General features: G+C 39.6%; 1 pseudogene; it reads right to left on the reverse strand.

Moving 5' to 3' along the window:
- Nucleotides 1-2,940: 2,940 nt before the first annotated feature.
- On the reverse strand, nt 2,941-16,404 carry LOC137097774 (dynein heavy chain-like; annotated as a pseudogene).
- Between the last annotated feature and the right edge of the window lie 4,800 nt (nt 16,405-21,204).

The raw sequence follows: 21,204 nt of genomic DNA on the forward strand, positions 1-21,204 counted from the left end.
ATAAATGCAAAACTATTGAAGTGCAATGGAAATAAAATGCAAAAGCAATGTAAATAAATGCAAAAATATTAGGGTGCAATGGAAATAAAATGCAAAATCAATGTAAATAAATGAAAAAAATATTGGGGTGCAATGCAAAATCAATGCAAGTAAATGCAAAAGTATTGGAGTGCAATGGAAATAGAATGCAAGTAAATGCAAAAGTATTGGGGTGCAATGGAAATAGAATGCAAAAGTGATGCAAGTCAATGCAAAAGTATTGGGGTGCAATGGAAATAGAATGCAAAATCAATGCAAGTATTGGGGTGCAATGGAAATAGAATGCAAAATCAATGCAAGTAAATGCAAAAGTATTGGGGTGCAATGGAAATAGAATGCAAAATCAATGCAAATAAATACAAAATCAATGTAAATAAATGCAAAAAATGGGGGTGCAATGAAAACAGAATGCAAAATCAATGTAAATAAATGCAAAAGTATTGAGGTGCAATGGATATAAAATGCAAAATTAATACAAATAATGCAAAAGTATTGGGGTGCAAAGGAAATAGAATGCAAAATTAATGCAAGTAAATGCAAAAGTATTGGGGTGCAATGAAAATAGAATGCAAGTAAATGCAAAAGTATTGGGGTGCAATGGAAATAGAATGCAAGTAAATGCAAAAGTATTGGGGTGCAATGGTAATAGAATGCAAAATTAATACAAATAAATGCAAAAATATTGGGGTGCAATGGATATAGAATGCAAGTAAATGCAAAAGTATTGGGGTGCAATGGATATATATTGCAAAATTAATACAAATAAATGCAAAAGCAGTGGAAATAGAATGCAAAATCAATGCAAAAAATGCAAAAGTACTGAAGTGCAATGGAAATAAAATGTAAAGTCAATGTAAATAAATGAAAAATATTGGGGGGCAATGGATATAGAATGCAAGTAAATGTAAAAGTATTGGGGAGCAATGAAAATAGAATGCAAAATCAATGTAAATAAATGCAATATCAATGTAAACAAGCAAAAATATTGGGGTGCAATAAAACAGAATGCAAAATAAATGTAAATAAATGCAAAAATATTGAGGTGCAATGTAAATAGAATGCAAAATCAATGTCAATAAATGCAAAAATATTGGGGTGCAATGAAAATAGAATGCAAAATCAATGTAAATAAATGCAAAATCAATGTAAATAAAGGCAAAAATATTGGGGTGCAATGAAAACTGAATGCAACATCAATGTAAATAAATGCAAAAATATTGGGGTGCAATGGAAATAGAATGCAAAATCAATGTAAATAAATGCAATATCAATGTAAATAAATGCAAAAATATTGAGGTGCAATGTAAATAGAATGCAAAAGCAATGTCAATAAATGCAAAAATATTGGGGTGCAATGAAAACAGAATGCAAAATTAATGTAAATAAATGCAAAAATATTGGGATGCAATGGAAATAGAATGCAAAATTAATACAAATAAATGCAAAAGTATTGGGGTGCAATGGAAATTGAATGCAAAATCAGTGCAAATAAATGCAAAAGTATTGGGGTGCAATGGAAATAGAATGCAAAATTAATACAAATAAATGCAAAAATATTGGGGTGCAATGGAAATAGAATGCAAAATTAATACAAATAAATGCAAAAGTATTGGGGTGCAATGGAAATTGAATGCAAAATCAATGCAAATAAATGCAAAAGTATTGGGGTGCAATTGAAATAGAATGCAAAATCAGTGCAAATAAATGCAAAAGTATTGGGGTGCAATGGAAATAGAATGCAAAATCAATGTAAATAAATGCAAAAATATTGGGGTGCAATGGAAATAGAATGCAAAATCAATGTAAATAAACGCAAAATCAATGTAAATAAATGAAAAAATATTGGGGTGCAATGAAAACAGAATGCAAAATAAATGTAAATAAATGCAAAAATATTGGGGTGCAATGTAAATAAAATGCAAAATCAATGTAAATAAATGCAAAAGTATTGGGGGTGCAATGGATATAGAATGCAAAATGAATGCAAATAAATGCAAAACTATTGAAGTGCAATGGAAATAAAATGCAAAATCAATGTAAATAAATGCAAAAATATTGGGGTGCAATGAAAACAGAATGCAAAATCAATGTAAATAAATGCAAAATTAATGTAAATAAATGAAAAATCAATGTAAATAAATGAAAAAATATTGGGGTGCAATGGAAATAGAATGCAAAATCAATGCAAATAAATGCAAAAGTATTGGGGTGCAGTATTATTAAGTCTAGGGATACAATCATGACAACATTATTATTACTATTATTATTATTATTATTATTATTATGAAGTCTAGGGATACAACCAAAGACCCCGGCCCCCCAATGACCCCCTTGACCTCTTTGACCCCTTCTGCCTTACTTACCAAGGGGGGGGGTGTTCTTTCAATATAGGGTTTTCCAGCCCCCCAAAAAGAGACGGACCTTGCCGGGATCTCCACCCGCTCGACTGTACTGTACTGTCCGGCAGATTGGACAGAGGCCGGAGGGAGGGAAGGAGGGAAGGGGGGGGGATAATAGGCTCTAAATCCTCCCCAGATTTCCATTAGCGGCAATTAGGCTCAGAGCGGGAGGCACTCCTTCAGTCTCGGAGGGACGCAGGGAGGTCATCGACAGGAGGGATTGAATGGTGTCTTCCTTTAGAATGGGGTTGGGCTGGATGTCCCCTTGGCGGGGGGTCCCTTACAACTCTAGGATGTTGTAAACAAGCTGCGTGGACATCTGTCGAGGAGGATTGAATAGATGGATGGATAGAGAGAGAGAGATGATAGAGAGGTGGATGGATCGATGGATTGATTGATTGATTGATAGACGGATGATATGTATAGATAGGTGGATGGATAGATGAATGGATGGATGGATAGATAGATAATATGGATGGTTGAATAGATGGATAGATAGATAGATAGATAGATAGATAGATAGATAGATAGATAGATAGATAGATAGATGATACAGATAGATGGATGGATCAATGGATTGATGGATGGATGGATGGATAGATAGATAGATAGATAGATAGATAGATAGAGAGATAGAGAGATAGATGGATGATATATATAGATAGGTGGATGGATAGATGAATGGACAGATGGATGGATTGATTAATGGATGGATGGATAGATAGATAGATGATTGATAGATAGATAGATAGATGATACAGATAGATGGATGGATCAATGGATTGATTGATTGATTGATTGATTGATTGATTGATTGATGCATGGATGATATACAAGATAGGTGGATGGATAGATAATATAGATGGATGGATGGATAGATAGATATATAGATAGATAGATGATACAGATGGATGGATCAATGGATTGACTGATTGATGGATAGATAGATAGATAGATAGATAGATAGATAGATAGATAGATAGATAGATAGATGGATGGATGATATATATAGATAGGTGGATGGATAGATGAATGGTCAGATGGATGGATGGATAGATAATATAGATGGATGGATGGATGGATGAATAGATAGATAGATAGATAGATAGATAGATAGATAGATGATATAGATAAGTGGATGGATCAATGGATTGATTGATTGATTGATTGATACATGGATGATATACAAGATAGTTGGATGGATGGATAATATAGATGGATGGACGGATGGATGGATGGATAAATAGATAGATAGATAGATAGATAGATAGATAGATGATACAGAGACGGATGGATCAATGGATTGATGATATATATAGATAGGAGCATGGATAGATGAATGGACAAATGGATGGATGGATGGATGGATGGATAGATATAGATAGATGATATAGATAGGTGGGTGGATAGATGGATGGATGAATAGATAAATAGATAGATGATACAGAGATGGATGGATCAATGGATTGATTGATGGATAGATAGATGGATGGATGATATATATATATATATAGGTTCATGGATGGATGGATGGATAGATAGATAGATAGATAGATAGATAGATAGATAGATGATATAGATAGGTGGGTGGGTGGATAGATGGATGGACGGATGGATGATAGATAATATAGATGGATGGATGGATGGATGGATGGATGGATAGATAGATAGATAGATAGATAGATAATATATATAGATGGATGGATGGATAGAGATGGTTGGATAGATAGATTGATGGATAGATTGATTGATTCATGGGTGAATGGATAGTTAGATAGATGATATAGATAGATGGATGGATGGATGGATGGATGGATGAATAGATGGATGGATGGATGGAAGGATGCTATATAGATGGATGGATGGATAAATTGATAGACAGACAGATAGATAGATAGACAGACAGACAGACAGATAGATAGATAGATAATATAGATGGATGGATGGATGGATAGATGATTGATAGATAGATAGATAGATAGATTCATTGGTGAATGGATAGATAGATTATATAGATAGGTGGATGGATAGATGGATGGATGGACAGATGGATAAGAGATAATATAGATGGATGAATAGATAGATAGATAGATAGATAGATAGATAGATAGACAGATTATTCCTATAGATGGATGGATTGATGGAGAGAGGGGGGATGAGATATATAGATAGGTGGATATATATATAGAGAGAGAGGGGTGGATGGATAGATAGATGGATAGATAGATAGATAGATAGATAGATAGATAGATAGTAGAGATTATGGATGGATAGAGATGGTTGGATAGATAGACATATAGACAGACATATAGACAGATAGATAGATAGATGATTGATATATGTAGAGTATGAATAGATGACTGATAGATAAATATAGTTGGATGAATAGATAAAGATGACAGATAGGTAATGGAGGAATTGATAGATGGATGGATATCTAATGACAAATAGGTGACAGATAATGGAAGAATAGATAGATGACAGATGGATGGGTGTATGGAGGGCAGGTTCTGGGCATCTTATGGGACCCCCTGGGCAGTATAGATACTTTAAAGGGAGGGGAATGCCGTGGGTTTACCTTGAGGGCCCTCCGCCTGCCTGGGCAGCCGGGGTTCTGGCACTGAAGGGCCTCCTCCTCCTCTTCCTCCTCCTCTTCCTCTTCTTCCTCCGCAGCAACGGACCGTTCCTCTGAAAAAGGATGAGAGAAGGGTCACTGACCTATTCTGAAAAGCCCTCCAAGGGTTTGGGGTGCCAGGAGCAGTCCCCAAAAGGAAGTCTCAGCTGAAATGCTCCAAATTCACAAGTAGGAAGGTAGAGAGAGAGAGATGGATGGATGGATGGATGGATAGATAGATAGATAGATAGATAGCAACAACAAACCAGGGATGAGCTTGCAGCAGTGCCTAGTTTGGAAGAAATCAGCAATGCCATCAGCCAACAAAAGAATAACAAAGCCAGCGGACCGGATGGGATCCCTGCTGAAATCTTTAAAGAGGGAGGACCTGAGCTGACACACCAACTCCACCAGCTCATAGAAAAAGTGTGGGTGACCGAGAAAATCCCAGCAGATTTCAAGGATGCCACCATCATCACCCTCTTCAAAAAAGGGGAAAGAACAGACTGCGGAAACTATCGAGGTATCTCCCTTCTAACCTCCGCTGGGAAAATCCTCGCAAGAATCCTTGCAAACCGCCTTCTGCCCCTCTCAGAAGACACCCTCCCAGAATCCCAGAACGGCTTCCGCCCCTCCAGAGGAACTGTGGACATGATCTTCACTGCACGACAACTCCAAGAAAAATGCAGGGAACAAAACCAACCTCTGTCCATGGCATTCATCGACCTTGCAAAGGCATTCGACACAGTGAACCGCAGCGCTCTCTGGACCATCCTCCAAAAAATCGGGTGCCCAAGCAAATTCGTGAACATCCTGCGGCTCCTCCACGATGACATGATGGCAACAGTCTTGGATAGCAATGGCTCCCAAAGTGACCCATTTAAGGTGGAATCGGGTGTCAAACAGGAATGATGTGTTATTGCCCCAACTTTATTCTCCATCTTCATTGCTATGATACTTCACCTTGTTGATGGGAAGCTTCCCACCGGAGTGGAAATCATCTATCGGACAGACGGCAAGCTATTCAACCTCAGCAGACTGAAAGCCAAAACCAAGGTCACAACAACATCTGTTATAGAACTCCAGTATGCTGATGACAACGTCGTCTGTGCGCATTCAGAAGAAGATCTACAAGCCACTCTCAACACCTTTGCAGAAGCATACGAGAAGCTCGGCCTGTCATTGAACATTGAAAAAACCAAAGTGCTGTTCCAGCAGTCACCAGCCAATCCCTCTCCAATGCCAGTGATGCAGCTTAATGGTGTAACATTAGAAAATGTGGACCATTTCCGCTACCTTGGCAGCCACCTCTCCACCAAAGTCAACATCGACGCCGAAATACAACACCGCCTGAGCTCTGCAAATGCAGCATTTTCCAGAATGAAGCAGAGAGTGTTTGAGGACCGGGACATCCGTAGGGATACTAAGGTGCTTGTCTATAAAGCTATTGTCCTCCCAACCCTGCTCTATGCCTGTGAGACGTGGACTGTCTACAGACGTCACATGCAGCTCCTGGAACGATTCCATCAGCGCTGCCTCCGGAAAATCCTGCAAATCTCCTGGGAAGACAAGCGGACAAACGTCAGTGTGCTGGAAGAAGCAAAGACCACCAGCATTGAAGCAATGGTCCTCCAACATCAACTCCGCTGGACAGGCCACGTTGTCCGGATGCCCGACCACCGTCTCCCAAAGCAGTTGCTCTACTCCGAACTTAAGAACGGAAAACGAAACGTTGGTGGACAGGAAAAGAGATTTAAAGATGGGCTCAAAGCCAACCTTAAAAACTCTGGCATAGACACTGAGAACTGGGAAGCCCTGGCCCTTGAGCGCTCCAGCTGGAGGTCAGCTGTGACCAGCAGTGCTGCAGAATTTGAGGAGGCACGAGTGGAGGGTGAAAGAGAGAAACGTGCCAGGAGGAAGGCGCGTCAAGCCAACCCCGACCGGGACCGCCTTCCACCTGGAAACCAATGCCCTCACTGCGGAAGAAGATGCAGAGCAAGAATAGGGCTCCACAGCCACATGCGGACCCACAAGGAAATCCATAATGGAAGACCATCTTACTCGTCCAACGAGGGATCGCCTAAGTAAGATAGATAGCTAGCTAGCAGATATGGGTCAATGCATGGATGGATGGATGGATAGATAGACAAATAGCTGATAGATATAGATATAGGATGGATGATGTATACATAGGCAAGTGCCTAGATAGATAAATAAATGACAGATAGATATAGATAGAGGATGGATTAATAGATGGTGGATGGGAAGATAGATAGATAGCAGATAGATGGATGGATAGATATAGATAGCTGATAGATATAGATATAGGATGGGTGGATAGATGATATATGGGTAGGCAGGTGAACAGATAGATAGATAGATAGATAGATAGATAGATAGATAGATTGGTACATAGGTAGACAGTAGATATAGGTCAGTGGATAGATGAATGGATAGATGGATGGATGGATGGATAGATAGATAGATAGATAGATAGAGATAGTAGAGATGATGGATGGATGGATAGATGGATGGATGAATAGATCAATAGATAGATAGATAGATAGATAGTATAGATACTAGAGATAGTAGAGATGATGGATGGATGGATGGATGGATGGATGGATGGATGGATGGATAGATTCATGGGTGAATGGATAGTTAGATAGATGATATAGATAGATGGATGGATGGATGGATGGATGGACAAATGGATGATAGATAAGATAGATAGATAGATAGATAGATAGATAGATAGATAGATAGATAGATAGATAGATTGCAGATACAGCTCAGTGGATAGATGGATGGATAGATGATATAGGTCAGTGGATGGATGGATGGACGGATTGACAGACAGACAGATAGATGACATAGGTCAGTGGGTAGATGGATGGATGGATGAATTGGTAGATAGTAGATATAAGTCAGGTTGATGGATAGATAGCTAGATAAATAGATAGATAGATAATATACATAGATGGATGGATGGATGGATGGATGGATAGAGATGGTTGGATAGATAGAGAGATAGATTCATGGGTAGATAGTTAGATAGATGATAGGTGGATGGATAGATGGATGGATGGATGGACGAATGGATGATAGATAAAATAGATAGATAGATAGATAGATAGATAGATAGATTGACTGATTGATTGATTGATACATAGGTAGACAGTAGATATAAGTCAGTGGATAGATAGATAGATAGATAGATAGATAGATAGATAGATAGATTGATACGTAGGTAGACAGTAGATATAGGTCAGTGGATGGATGAATGGATGGATAGATAGATAGCTACATAGATAGATAGATAGATAGATAGATAGATAGATAGTAGAGATAGTAGAGATGATGGATGGATGGATGGATGGATGGATAGATAGAAAGATAGTAGAGATGTTGGATGGATGGATAGATAGTAGAGATGATGGATGGATGGATGGATAGATAGAGAGATAGTAGAGATGATGGACGGATGGATAGACAGATAGATAGATAGATAGTAGAGATTATGGATAGAGAGATAGAGAGATAGTAGAGATGACGGACGGACGGACGGACGGACGGATAGATAGATAGATAGATAGATAGATAGATAGATAGATAGATAGATAGTAGAGATTATGGATAGAGAGATAGAGAGATAGTAGAGATGACGGATGGATGGATAGACAGATAGATAGTAGAGATTATGGATAGAGAGATAGAGATAGTAGAGATGACGGATGGATGGATGGATGGATGGATAGGTAGGTAGATAGATAGATAGATAGATAGATAGATAGATAGTGGAGATAGTAGGGATGATGGATGGATGGATGGATAGATAGATAGATCGCAGATATAGGTCAGTGGATGGATGGATGGACAGATGGACGGACGGACAGACAGACAGATAGACTGTTTGCAGATATAGGCCAGTGGATAGATGGATGGATGGATAGCAGATATATGTCGGTACATGGATAGATGGATAGGTAGGAAGGTAGACAGACAGACAGACAGACAGACAGATAGATAGATGGATAGCAAATTTAGGTCTGTGTATAGATAGATGGATGGATGGATGGATGGATAGATAAATGATACATAGATTGCTGATGGGTATAGATAAATGTATTAATGGATAGAAAGCTGATAGATATCGATCAGTGGATGGGTAGATGGATAAATAGATTACTAACAGATATATGTGAATAGATAGGTAGAAATAGAGGTGAGTGATAGACAACATGAGAGATGCAAGAGGCCATGGGAGCAGGGGCTTCTGGGAGTTGTAGTCCCGACCAGCATCTCCTTGAGGGACCAGGCATGCAATGGTGGCATTTGCCTAATCGCCTTTGGAGCCGTCACCTAACGGCACGAAGTCCCCACTAAGTTAATTACAGGGAGGAGGGGGTCCCAAGCCCCAGCCTTGGTATGGGACCCGCTCCAAGTCCAGCCTGGAAATCTCTGCAGGCCGCCTGGCTTGCAACGACGACAACGACTCTGTGCCCCCCTCTGGAACCCGTATCATCCCCAGAAGGGATTTGCAAGCTGTGATAATCTCCCCAGCCGGACTAATCTGGAGGGCCAATCCTATTGTCACGGCTTTTGTCTGGCAAAAATAACCCTGGGCTCCCTTGGAAAACAATATCTAGCCATCTCTCTCTCTCTCTCTCTCTCTCTCATCTGTCATCTCTATGACCTGTCCGTCTATCCACCTGTGAAAACCTACCTGTCATCTCTCAATCTATCCATCCATTATCTGACATCATCGATCTATCAATCGATCAATGGATCTATCTATTCATCCACCCATCCATCCATCATCTCTTCTTCTATCTACCTCTCTCTCTCTCTCTCTCTCTATCAGTTGTCCTCAGTGTCCAAACCATCCATCCATCCATCATCGCTATTGTCTGTCTATCTATCTATCTATCTATCTATCTATCTATCTATCTATCTATCATCTCTCTATTTATCTATTTATATTATGCATCATATATCAATCTATCTCTATGTATCATCTATCTATCTATCTATATCTATTTATATCTATCTATTTATATCTATCTATCTATCTATCTATTTATCTCTATGTATCATCTATTTATCTATTTATTTCTATATATCATTTATCTACCTACCTATCTATCTATCTATCTATCTATCTTGTATTCCTATTCCTTATCAATCTATATATTCTCTATCCATCCATCCATCCATTATCTGACATCATCGATCAATCGATCAATCAATCAATCTATCCATCCATTATCTGACATCATCAATCGATCTATCTATCTATCTATCTATCAATCTATCTATCTATCTATCCATCCATCCATTATCTGACATCATCAATCTATCAATCTATCAATCTATCAATCAATCTATCTATCTATCATCTATCCATCCATTATCTGACATCATTGATCAATCAATCAATCAATTAATCGATCTATCCATCTATCGATCTATCTGTCTATTTATCTATCTATCTATCTATCTATCCATCCATTATCTGACATCTGTCTGTCTATCTATCTATCTATCTATCTATCTATCTATCCATTCGTTATCTGACATCATCGATCAATTGATCTATTGATCTATTGATCTATCTATCTATCTATCTATCTATCCATCCATCCATCCATCCATCCATCCATCCATTATCTGACATCATCGATCTATCTATCTATCTATCTGTCTGTCTGTCTGTCTGTCTGTCTATCTATCTATCTATCTATCTATCTATCTATCTATCTATTTTTCTATCTACCCATCCATCCATCCATTATCTGACATCATCGATCAATCGATCTATCGATCCATCTATCTATCTATCTGTCTGTCTGTCTATCTATCTATCCATCCATCCATCCATCCATCCATTCATTATCTGACATCATCTATCTATCTATCTATCTATCTATCTATCTATCTATCTCCCCATCCATCCATGCATCCATCCATCCATTATCTGACATCACTGATCAATCGATCAATCGATCAATCGATCTATCCATCCATCCATCCATTATCTGACATCATTGATCAATCAAACAAACAATCTATCTATCTATTTATCTATCCATCCATCCATCCATCCATCCATCCATTATCTGACATCATCTATCTATCTATCTATCTATCTATCTATCCATCCATCTATCTATCTCCCCATCCATCCATGCATCCATCCATCCATCCATTATCTGACATCTCGCTCTCTCTCTCTCTCTATCTAAAATTGCAATATAAATAAACAATGAAAACAACAACAACAATAATAATAATGGAGTTGGACTAGATGGCCTTTGGGGGACCCTTTTCCAATCGTAAGTGGGTGATGGCTTCCTTTGGACTTTTTGAGTCCCATTATGGGGAGAAAAATTGCAAAATAAATAATGACAATAACAATAATAGTACTAATAATAATAATAATAATAATAATAATAATAATGGGGTTGGACTAGATGGCCTTTGGGGGCCCCTTTCCCCATTGTAAGTGGGTGATGTCTTAATAATAATAATAATACATAAATAATAAAAAATAATAATGCATGGGGTTGGACTAGATGGCCTTTGGGGGCCCCTATTATTCCTTTCTGGGCCTGAGAGAGCAATGTGTTGGCCGTCCCACGCTCCGAAGGGGCCCCCGCCGTCCGACCCTCGGGAACAATGGGGCCTCTGTGGACGATGGAGGGGCCACTCGCCTGGCAACAGGCTTCCCATTGGCCGCCTCCTCGGAATGGCGGTGGCCGCTTGCCCGTTCTGCATCATCCTCATCATCATCATCCTCATCAGAGAAGGAATGCACAAAGAGAGAGCCGAGAAAGGCGGAAATCGCCTTGCAAAAGCCATAAAAAAAGATCAGACTGACCCTCTGGCCATCTGTCAGGAGGGATCGAATTGTGTCTCTGCTTTACAGCAGAATGGAGTTGGACTGGATAGCCTTTGGGGGTCCCTTCCAACTCTAGGATTGCGTAAACAGGCTGCCTGGCCATCTGTTGGGAGGGATCGAATTGTGTCTCTCCTTTAGGACAGAATGGAGTTGGACTGGATAGCCTTTGGGGGTCCTACAGCAGACTGGATAGCCTTTGGGGGTCCCTTCCGACTAGGATTCCGTAAACAAACTGCCTGGCCATCTGTTGGGAGGGATCGAATTGTGTCTTTCTTTTAGGGCAGAACAGAGTTGGACTGGATAGCCTTTGGGGGGGCCCTTCCAACTCTAGCTGGGTGGCCATCTGTCGAGAGGGATCGAATTGTGTCTTTCCTTTATGGCAGACTGGACAGCCTTTGGTGGTCCCTTCTGACTCTAGGATGCCGTAAACAGGCTGCATGGCCATCTGTCGGGAGGGATCGAATTGTGTTTCCTTTACAGCAGACTGGATAGCCTTTGGGGTCCCTTTCTAACTCTAGGATTCTGTAAACAGGCTGTGTGGCCATCTGTTGGGAGGGATTGAATTGTGTCTTTCCTTCATATCAACATGAGATTGGACTGGATGACCTTTGGGGTCCCTTCCAACTCCAGGATGCCGTAAACAGGCTGTTTGGCCATCTGTTGGGAGGGATTGAATTGTGTCTTTCCTATAGGACAGAATGGAGGTGGACTGGATGACCTTTGGGGGGCCCTTCCGACTTTAGCTGAGTGGCCATCTGTTGGGAGGGATTGAATGGCAGAATAAGGTTGGACTGGATAGCCTTTGGGAGTCCCTTCCGACTCTAGGATGCCGTAAACAGGCCGCATGGCCATCTGTCAGGAGGGATTGAATTGTGTCTTTCCTACATCTCAATATGAGGCTGGACCGGATGACCTTTGGGGGTCCCTTCCAACTCTAGGATGCCGTACACAGGCTGTGTGGCCATCTGTCGGGAGGGATTAAATTGTGTCTTTCCTTTAGGACAGAATGGAGTGGGACAGGATAGCTTTTGGGGGGCTCTTCCGACTCTAGCTGGGTGGCCATCTGTTGGGAGGGATCGAATTGTGTCTTTATGGCAGACTGGATAGCCTTTGGGGGGCCCTTCCGACTCTAGGATGCCGTAAATAGGCTGCCTGGCCATCTGTCGGGAGGGATTGAATTGTGTCTTTCTTTTAGGACAGAATAGAGTTGGACTGGATAGCCTTTGGGGGGCCCTTCCCACTCTAGCTGGGTGGCCATCTGTCGAGAGGGATCGAATTGTGTCTTTCCTTTACAGCAGACTGGATAGCCTTTGGGGTCCCTTTCTAACTCTAGGTTTCTGTAAACAGGCTGGGTGGTCATCTGTCGAGAGGGATTGAATTGTGCCTTTCCTTCATGTCGAAATGAGGTTGGACTGGATGACCTTTGGGGTCCCTTCCAACTCTAGGATTCTGTAAACAGGCTGCCTGGCCATCTGTTGGGAGGGATCGAATTGTATCTCTCCTTTAGGACAGAACGGAGGTGGACTGGATAGCCTTTGGGGGTCCCTTCCGACTCTAGCTGGGTGGCCATCTCTTGGGAGGGGTCGAATTGTGTCTTTACGGCAGACTGGATAGCCTTTGGGGGTCCCTTCCGACTCTAGAATTGCCTAAACAGGCTGTGTGACCATCTGTCGAGAGGGATCGAATTGTGCCTTTCCTTCATGTCGAAATGAGGTTGGACTGGATGACCTTTGGGGGTCCCTTCCAACTCTAGGATTCCGTAAACAGGCTGCCTGGCCATCTGTTGGGAGGGATTGAATGGCAGAATAAGGTTGGACTAGATAGCCTTTGGTGGCCATCTGTTCCGATTCTAGCTGGGTGGCCATCTATTGGGAGGGATTGAATTGTGTCTTTCCTTTACGTCAGAATAGAGTTGGACTGGATACCCTTTGGGGGACCCTTCCCACTCTAGCTGGGTGGCCATCTGTCGGGAGGGATTGAATTGTGTCTTTCCTTTATGGCAAAATGGAGTTGGACTGGATGACCTTTGGAGGGCCCTTCCCACTGTAATAATATAATAAATAAATATAATAAATAACAATATAATAAATATAATAAATAATAATAAATATTTATTATGAATATAATAAATAATAATCTAATAAATACAATAAATAATAATATAATAAATATAGTAAATAATAATACATATTTATTATAAATAAATAGAATAAATAATAATATAATTAATATAATAAATAATAATACATATTTATTATAAATACAATAATAATAATAATTTCTTATAAATAAATACAATAAAAATTAATGTAATAAATAGAATAAATAATAATATAATTAATATAATAAATAATAATAAATATTTATTATAAATAAATATAATAAATAATATAATAAATATAAAAATAAAAATAATCATAAAAATATACGATATATATTTAAGTAAAATAAAATAAAACCATATTTAGTATTTTATTATTATTTTCAATAATAAATAATAAATATAATAATAATATAATAAATATAAAAATTAATAGCATTATTATTATTATTATTATTATTATTATTATTATTAATGCTGCAGCATCACAGCACTTTATTCTGTTGTACAAGGTGACCTAGGATTGTACTGGAGGAGGAAGGAAGGAAGGAAGGAAGGAAGGAAAGAAAGAAAAGAAGGAAGGAAAATAGGAATAAAAGAAGGAAGGAAGAAATGAAGGAACGTAAGGGAAGGAAGAAAAAAAGATAGAAGGAAGGAAAAAAGAAGGGAAGGAAGGAAGAAACAAAGGAACATTAGAAGGAAGGAAGAAGAAAAGAAAGAAGGAAGGGAAAAGGAAGTGAAAAGAAGGAAGAAACAAAGGAAAGAAAGTAAGAAGGAAGGAAGGAACAAAGGAAGAAAGGAAGGAAAGAAAAAAGTAGGGGAAAATGGCAATGAAAGAAAGGAAGAAGGGGAAAAGGAAGGAAAGAAAAAGAAAAAGGAAGGAAGTGAAAAAGGAAGAGGAGAGAAGAAAAGAGGAAACATAAGAAGGAAGGAAGGAAAAAGAAAAGAAGGAAGGAGGGAAAGAAAGAAGAAAGGAAGGATGAGGAAGGGAAGAAAGAAAGGAAGGAAAGAAGGAAAATAGGAAGAAGGAACATAAGAAGGGAAGAAGGAGGGAAGAAAGAAGGAAGGAAAATGTAGGGGAAAGGGGAAGGAAGGAAGGAAAAAAAGAAGGGAAGAAGGAAGGAAAAAGAAAAGACAGAAGAAAGGAAGGAAGAAAGGAGTGGGGGAGGGGAAGAAAGAAGGTAGGAAGGAAAAAAGGAAGCAAAAAGAAGGAAGAAATAAAGGAACCTAAGAAGGAAGGAAGGAAAAAAGGAAAGAAAGAAGGAAGGAAAGAAAAAAGTAAAGAAGGAAGGAAGATGGAAAAAAAAGGGAAAAAAGTAGGGGAAAATGGGAATGAAAGGAAGGAAGAAGGGAAGGAGGAAGGAAAGAAGAAAAAGGAAGGAAGTGAAAAAGGAAGAGGAGGAAGGAACAAAAGAGAAAACATAAGAAGGAAGGAAAGGAAGGAAGGAAGGAAGGAAGGAAGGAAGGAAGGGAAAAGGAAGGGAAAGGAAGAAACAAAGGAACATAATAAGGAAGGAATAAAGGAAGGAAGGACAGAAGGAAAGAAGGGGAAAAGGAAGTCAAAAGAAGGAAGAAATGAAGGAACATAAGAAGGAAGGAAGGAAGGAAGGAAGGAAAAAGAAAAGAAAGAAGGAAGGAAGAAAAGAAAGAAGGAAGGAAGGAAGGAAGGAAAAAGAAAAGAAAGAAAAAAGGAAATAAGGGAAAAAGGAAGTGAAAAGAAGGAAGAAATGAAGGAACATAAGAAGGAAGGAAGGAAAGAAGGAAGGAAAAAGAAAAGAAAGAAAGAAGGAAGAAAAGAAGGAAGGAAGGAAAGAAAAAAGGAAAGAAGGAAGGAAAGATGAAAGTAAAGAAGGAAAAAGTAGGGGAAAATGGGAATGAAAGAAAGGAAGACGGGAAGAAGGAAAGAAAGAAAAAGAAAAAAGGAAGGAAGAGAAAAAGGAAGAGGAGGGAAGGAACAAAAGAGGAAACATAAGAAGGAAAGAAAGAAAGGAAAGAAGGAAGGAAGAGAAAAGGAAGTGAAAAGAAGGAAGAAATGAAGGAACATAAGAAGGAAGGAAGGAAGGAAGGAAGGAAGGAAGAGAAAGGAAGGAAGAGAAGATGGAAGGAAGGGGAAAAAGGAAGCGGAGAGGGAGGGAGGAGAGGGTGGCTCTTTGGCCGCTGACCCCAATGGGCGACCCCCTGAGTGGGACCTGTGGGTGGGGGTCCTACCTGGGGTCTCCTGGGTGACGTCCAGGGCCGAACTCCAGGAGAAGCGCTCCGTGGAGGCCCCCTCGTGGTGGTGGTGGTGGTGGTCCTGGGTGGGGAGGGTCTCCAGCTGGTAGGCCCCCCTCTTCTTCCAGTAGAGGAACATCTTGGGGGGCGTTGGGCATGGGTCAGGGTGAGGGTCTGGCCCCCCGAGTGCTTCCTTCCCCAAGGAAGGCGAGGAGGAACTGGACGGAGGCTCCTCCGGCCTTCCTTGGGTGGACAAAGGGACCTTTCTTCCTGGCCTCCTACAGACATTGTGCACACTCCGCCTGCCTCCTCGGAAGACGTATGGAAAGCAGGCATTCCCTTCCTCTTTGCCTTCCTTTCCTCCTTCCTTCCTTCCTTCCTTCCTTCCTTCCTTCCTTCCTTCCTTCCTTTCCTCCCTCTTCACCTGCTTCTGGAGGAAGAACCATTTGGCTCTTCCTCTTTCTTCTCTTCCATCCTTTCCTTCTCTCCGTTCTTCTCTGTTTCGGGATGGAGAAACATTGAGTTTCCTTCCTTCCTTCCTTCCTTCCTTCCTTCCTTCCTTCCTTCCTTCCTTATTTCCTCTTTACTTTCTGGACGGAGAACCATTTGACTTCCTCTCCCCATCCGTCCTTCCTTTCCTTCCTCTTTCCTTTCTGGATGGAGAACCATTTGATTCCTTCCTCCCTCCCTTCCTTCCTATTTCCTCTTTCCTTTCCAGAAGGAGAACCATTTGACTCCCTTCCTTCCATCCTTCTTTCCTTCCTATTTCCATTCTGGATGGAGAACCATTTGACTTCCTTCCTTCCTTCCTTCCTTCCTTCCTTCTTTCCTTCCTGTTTCCTTTCTGCATGGAGAACCATTTGACTTCCTCTCCCCTTCCTTCCTTCCTTTCCTTCCTCTTTCCTTTCTGGATGGAGAACCATTTGATTTCCTTCCGTCCTTCCTTCCTTCCTTCCTTCCTTCCTTCCTTCCTTCCTTCTTTATTTCCTCTTTCCTTTCTGGATGGAGAACCATTTGACTTCCTTCCTCCCTCTTTTCTTCCTTCCTTCCTTCCTTCCTTCATTCATTCCTGATTTCCTCTTTCCTTTCTGGATGGAGAACCATTTGATTTCCTTCCTTCCTTCTTTTCGACCTTCCTTCTTTCCTTCCTCTTTCCTTTCTGGATGGAAAAGCATTTGAATTCCTTCCCGCCTCCCTCCCTCCCTTCCTCCCTTCTTTCCTCCCTCCCTTCCTTCCTGATTTCCTCTTCCATTTCTGGATGGAGAACCATTTGAATTCCTTCCTTCCTCCCTTCCTTCCTATTTCCTCTTTCGTTTCTGGATGGAGAACCATTTCATTTCCTCCCTCCCTCTTTTCTTCCTTCCTTCCTTCCTTCCATCCTTCTTTCCTTCCTATTTCCTTTCTGGATGGAGAACCATTTGATTTCCTTCCTTCCGTCCTTCCTTCTTTCCTTCCTCTTTCCTTTCTGGATGGAGAACCATTTGCTTTCCTTCCTTCCTTCCTTATTTCCTCTTTCCTTTCCTCTTTCCTTTCTGGATGGAGAACCATTTGATTTCCTTCCTCTCTCCTTCCTGCCTTCCTTCTTTCCTTCTTTCCTCTTTCCTTTCTGGATGGAGAACCATTTGATTTCTTTCCTTCGTTCCTTCCTTCCTTCCTTATTTCCTCTTTCCTTTCTGGATGGAGAACCATTTGATTTCCTTCCTTCGTTCCTTCCTTCGTTCCTTCCTTCGTTCCTTCCTTCCTTATTTCCTCTTTCCTTTCTGGATGGAGAACCATTTGATTTCCTTCCTTCCTTCCTTATTTCCTCTTTCCTTTCTGGATGGAGAACCATTTGATTTCCTTCCTTCCTTCTTTCCGTCCTTCCTTCTTTATTTCCTCTTTTCTTTCTGGATGGAGAACCATTTGATTTCCTTCCTCCTTCCTTCCTCCCTCCCTCCCTTCCTTCCTTCCTTCTTTATTTCCTCTTTCCTTTCTGGATGGAGAACCATTTGATTTCCTCCCTCCCTCTTTTCTTCTTTCCTTCCTTCCTTCCTTCCATCCTTCATTCCTTCCTTCCTCTTTCTTTTCTGGATGGAAAACCATTTGAATTCCTTCCTCCCTTCCTCCTTCCCTCCCTTCCTCCCTCCCTTCTTTACTTTCTGGACAGAGAACCATTTGATTTCCTCCTTCCTTCTTTCCGACCTTCCTTCTTTCCTTCCTCTTTCGTTTCTGGATGGAGAACCATCTGACTTCCTTCGTTCCTTCCTTCAGTCCTTCCTTCTTTCCTTCCTATGTCCTTTCTGGATGGTGAACCATTTCATTTCCTCCCTCCTTCCTTCTTTCCTTCTTTCCTCTTGCCTTTCTGGATGGAGAACCATTTGATTTCCTTCCTCTCTCTTTTATTCCTTCCTTCCTCTTTCCTTTCTGGATGGAGAACCATTTGATTTCCTTCCTCTCTCTTTTATTCCTTCCTTCCTTCCTTCCTTCTTTCCTCTTTCCTTTCTGGATATAGAACCATTTGACTTCCTCTTCTTTCCTTCCTTCCTTCCTTCCTTCCTTCCTTTCTCTTTCTTTTCTGGATGGAGAACCATTTTCTTTCCTTCCTCCTTCCTTCCTTCCTTCCTTCCTTCCTTCCTTCCTTATTTCCTCTTTCCTTTCTGGATGGAGAACCATTTGCTTTCCTTCCTGCTTCCTTCCTTTACTATTTCCTCTTTTCTTTCTGGATGGAGAAGGATTTAATTTCCTTCCTTCCTTCCTTCCTTATTTCCTCTTTTCTTTCTGGATGGAGAACCAATAGATTTCCTTCCTTCTTCCTCCTTCTTCCTCTCTCTCCTTCTTTCCTCTCTTTCGTCTTCCTTCCTTTCTTCTTTTCTCTCCCCCGCCCCCCCCCCCCATCTGTTTCTGGATGGGGAACTGTTTGATTCCTTTCCTTCCTCTTTTCCTTCCTTCCTTCCTTTTCCTCCTTTTTCTCGCTCTCAGTTTCTGGATTGAGAGAGAAGAAAGAGAAAGAAGGAAGACCAGACCAACCAAATGGGTTTCCGTTCAGGAACGGATGGAGAGAGAAGGAGGGAGGAAGAAGAGAGAGAAGGAAGGAAAGAAAGAAGGAAGGAAGGAAGGGAGGGAGAGAGGAAGGGAGGGAGGGAAAAAGTGGGGTGTAAATACACATAATAATACTAATAATAATAATACTTGAGCTTTGAATTTAAATAAATATAATAATAATAATCGTAGTAGTAATATTAATAATAACAATAATAGTAATAATAATATAATAATACTTAAGCTTTGATGTTATATAAATATAATAATAATAGTAGTAATAATAATATTAATAATATTAAGAATAATGTTAAGAATATAATAATAATAATAATACTTAAGTTTTGATTTAAAAAATATAATAGTAGCAGTAGTACTAATATTAATAATAATATTATTAATAATAATATAATAATAATATAATAATACTTTGATATTAAATAAATATTATAATAATGGTAGTAGTAGTAGTAATAATATTAATAATAATAATAACAACATAATAATAAAGCTTTGATTTTAAATAAATATAATAATAATAGTAGTAGTAATGCTAATATTAATATTAATATAAATAATAATATAATAATAATATTAATAATAAAATAATACTTAAGCATTGATTTTAAATAAATATAATAGTAATAGTAGTAGTAATATTAATAATAATAATAGTAATAATAATATAATAATGTAATAATACTTTGATATTAAATAAATATTATAATAATGGTAGTAGTAATATTAATATTAATAATAATAGCAATAATAATAATAATATAATATTAATAATATAATAATAATACTTAAGCTTTGATTTTAAATAAATATAATAATAATAATAGTAGTAGTAGTAATATTAATAATAATAGTAATAATAATATAGTAATAATATTAATAATATAATAATAATACTTAAGCTTTGATTTTAAATACATAATAGTAGTAGTAGTAATACTAATATTAATATTAATATTAATAATAATATAATATAATAATACTTAAGCTTTGATTTTAAATAAATATTATAATAATAGTAGTAGCAATACTAATAATACTAATACTAATAATATTATTAATAATAATGATAATATTAGTGATAATATTATTAATAATATTAATATAAATAATATAATAATATCAGATGAAGGCTTTTTTAACCAATCCTGTGGGAACCCCAAAGGCCATCCAGCCCAACCCCAGTCCTTGTGGAATCCTACTATTGGAATATAAGAGGGGTGGTCTCACCTGATTGGAGGAGTCCCCCCGACCAAGGTGATCTCCCCACTTCCCAAAGGAAATGTGATGCCTCTTCCCTCCGGGATGTCCACCCGGCCACCCGGCTGACCGCCTGGGTCCTTTGCCAGGATGGCCTTTGTCCGAAGGGAGAGGTCAGCTGAGGTTTCGGGAAGAAGAGGGTGATGGGCAAGGGATGATGCGGATGAAAGGCAGGCTCATCCCTGGCTGGTCCTCCCTTTGGGAAAGGGGCCGGGGAGAGGGAAAGAGAAAGGCCCTGGGAAGGAAGGAAGGAAAGAAGGAAGGGAGGAAGGAAAAGGGAAGGAAAGGATGGGGAAGGAAAGGAAGGAAGGAGGATGGGAAGGAAAAAAGGAAGGATGGAAGGAGAAAGAAGGAAAAGGGAATGGGAAGGAAGGAAGGAAAGATAAGTGAATGGAAGGAAAGAAGGAGGGAAGGAAGGAAGGAGAAAGAAGGAAAAGGGAAGGGAAGGTAAAGGAAGGAAGGAGGATGGGAAGGAAAGAAGGAAGGATGGAAGGAGAAAGAAGGAAAAGGGAAGGGAAAGGAAGGAAGGAAAGAAAGGATGGGGAAGGAAGGAAGGAGAGAAAAAGGGAAGGGAATGCAAGGAAAGAAGGAGGGAGGGAGGGAAGGAAGGAAGGACAGAAGGAAGGAAGGAAGGAAGGAAGGA

The sequence above is a fragment of the Anolis sagrei genome, chromosome 13 (genome assembly GCF_037176765.1).
Source record: "Anolis sagrei isolate rAnoSag1 chromosome 13, rAnoSag1.mat, whole genome shotgun sequence".
In the NCBI taxonomy this organism is placed as follows: domain Eukaryota; kingdom Metazoa; phylum Chordata; class Lepidosauria; order Squamata; family Dactyloidae; genus Anolis; species Anolis sagrei.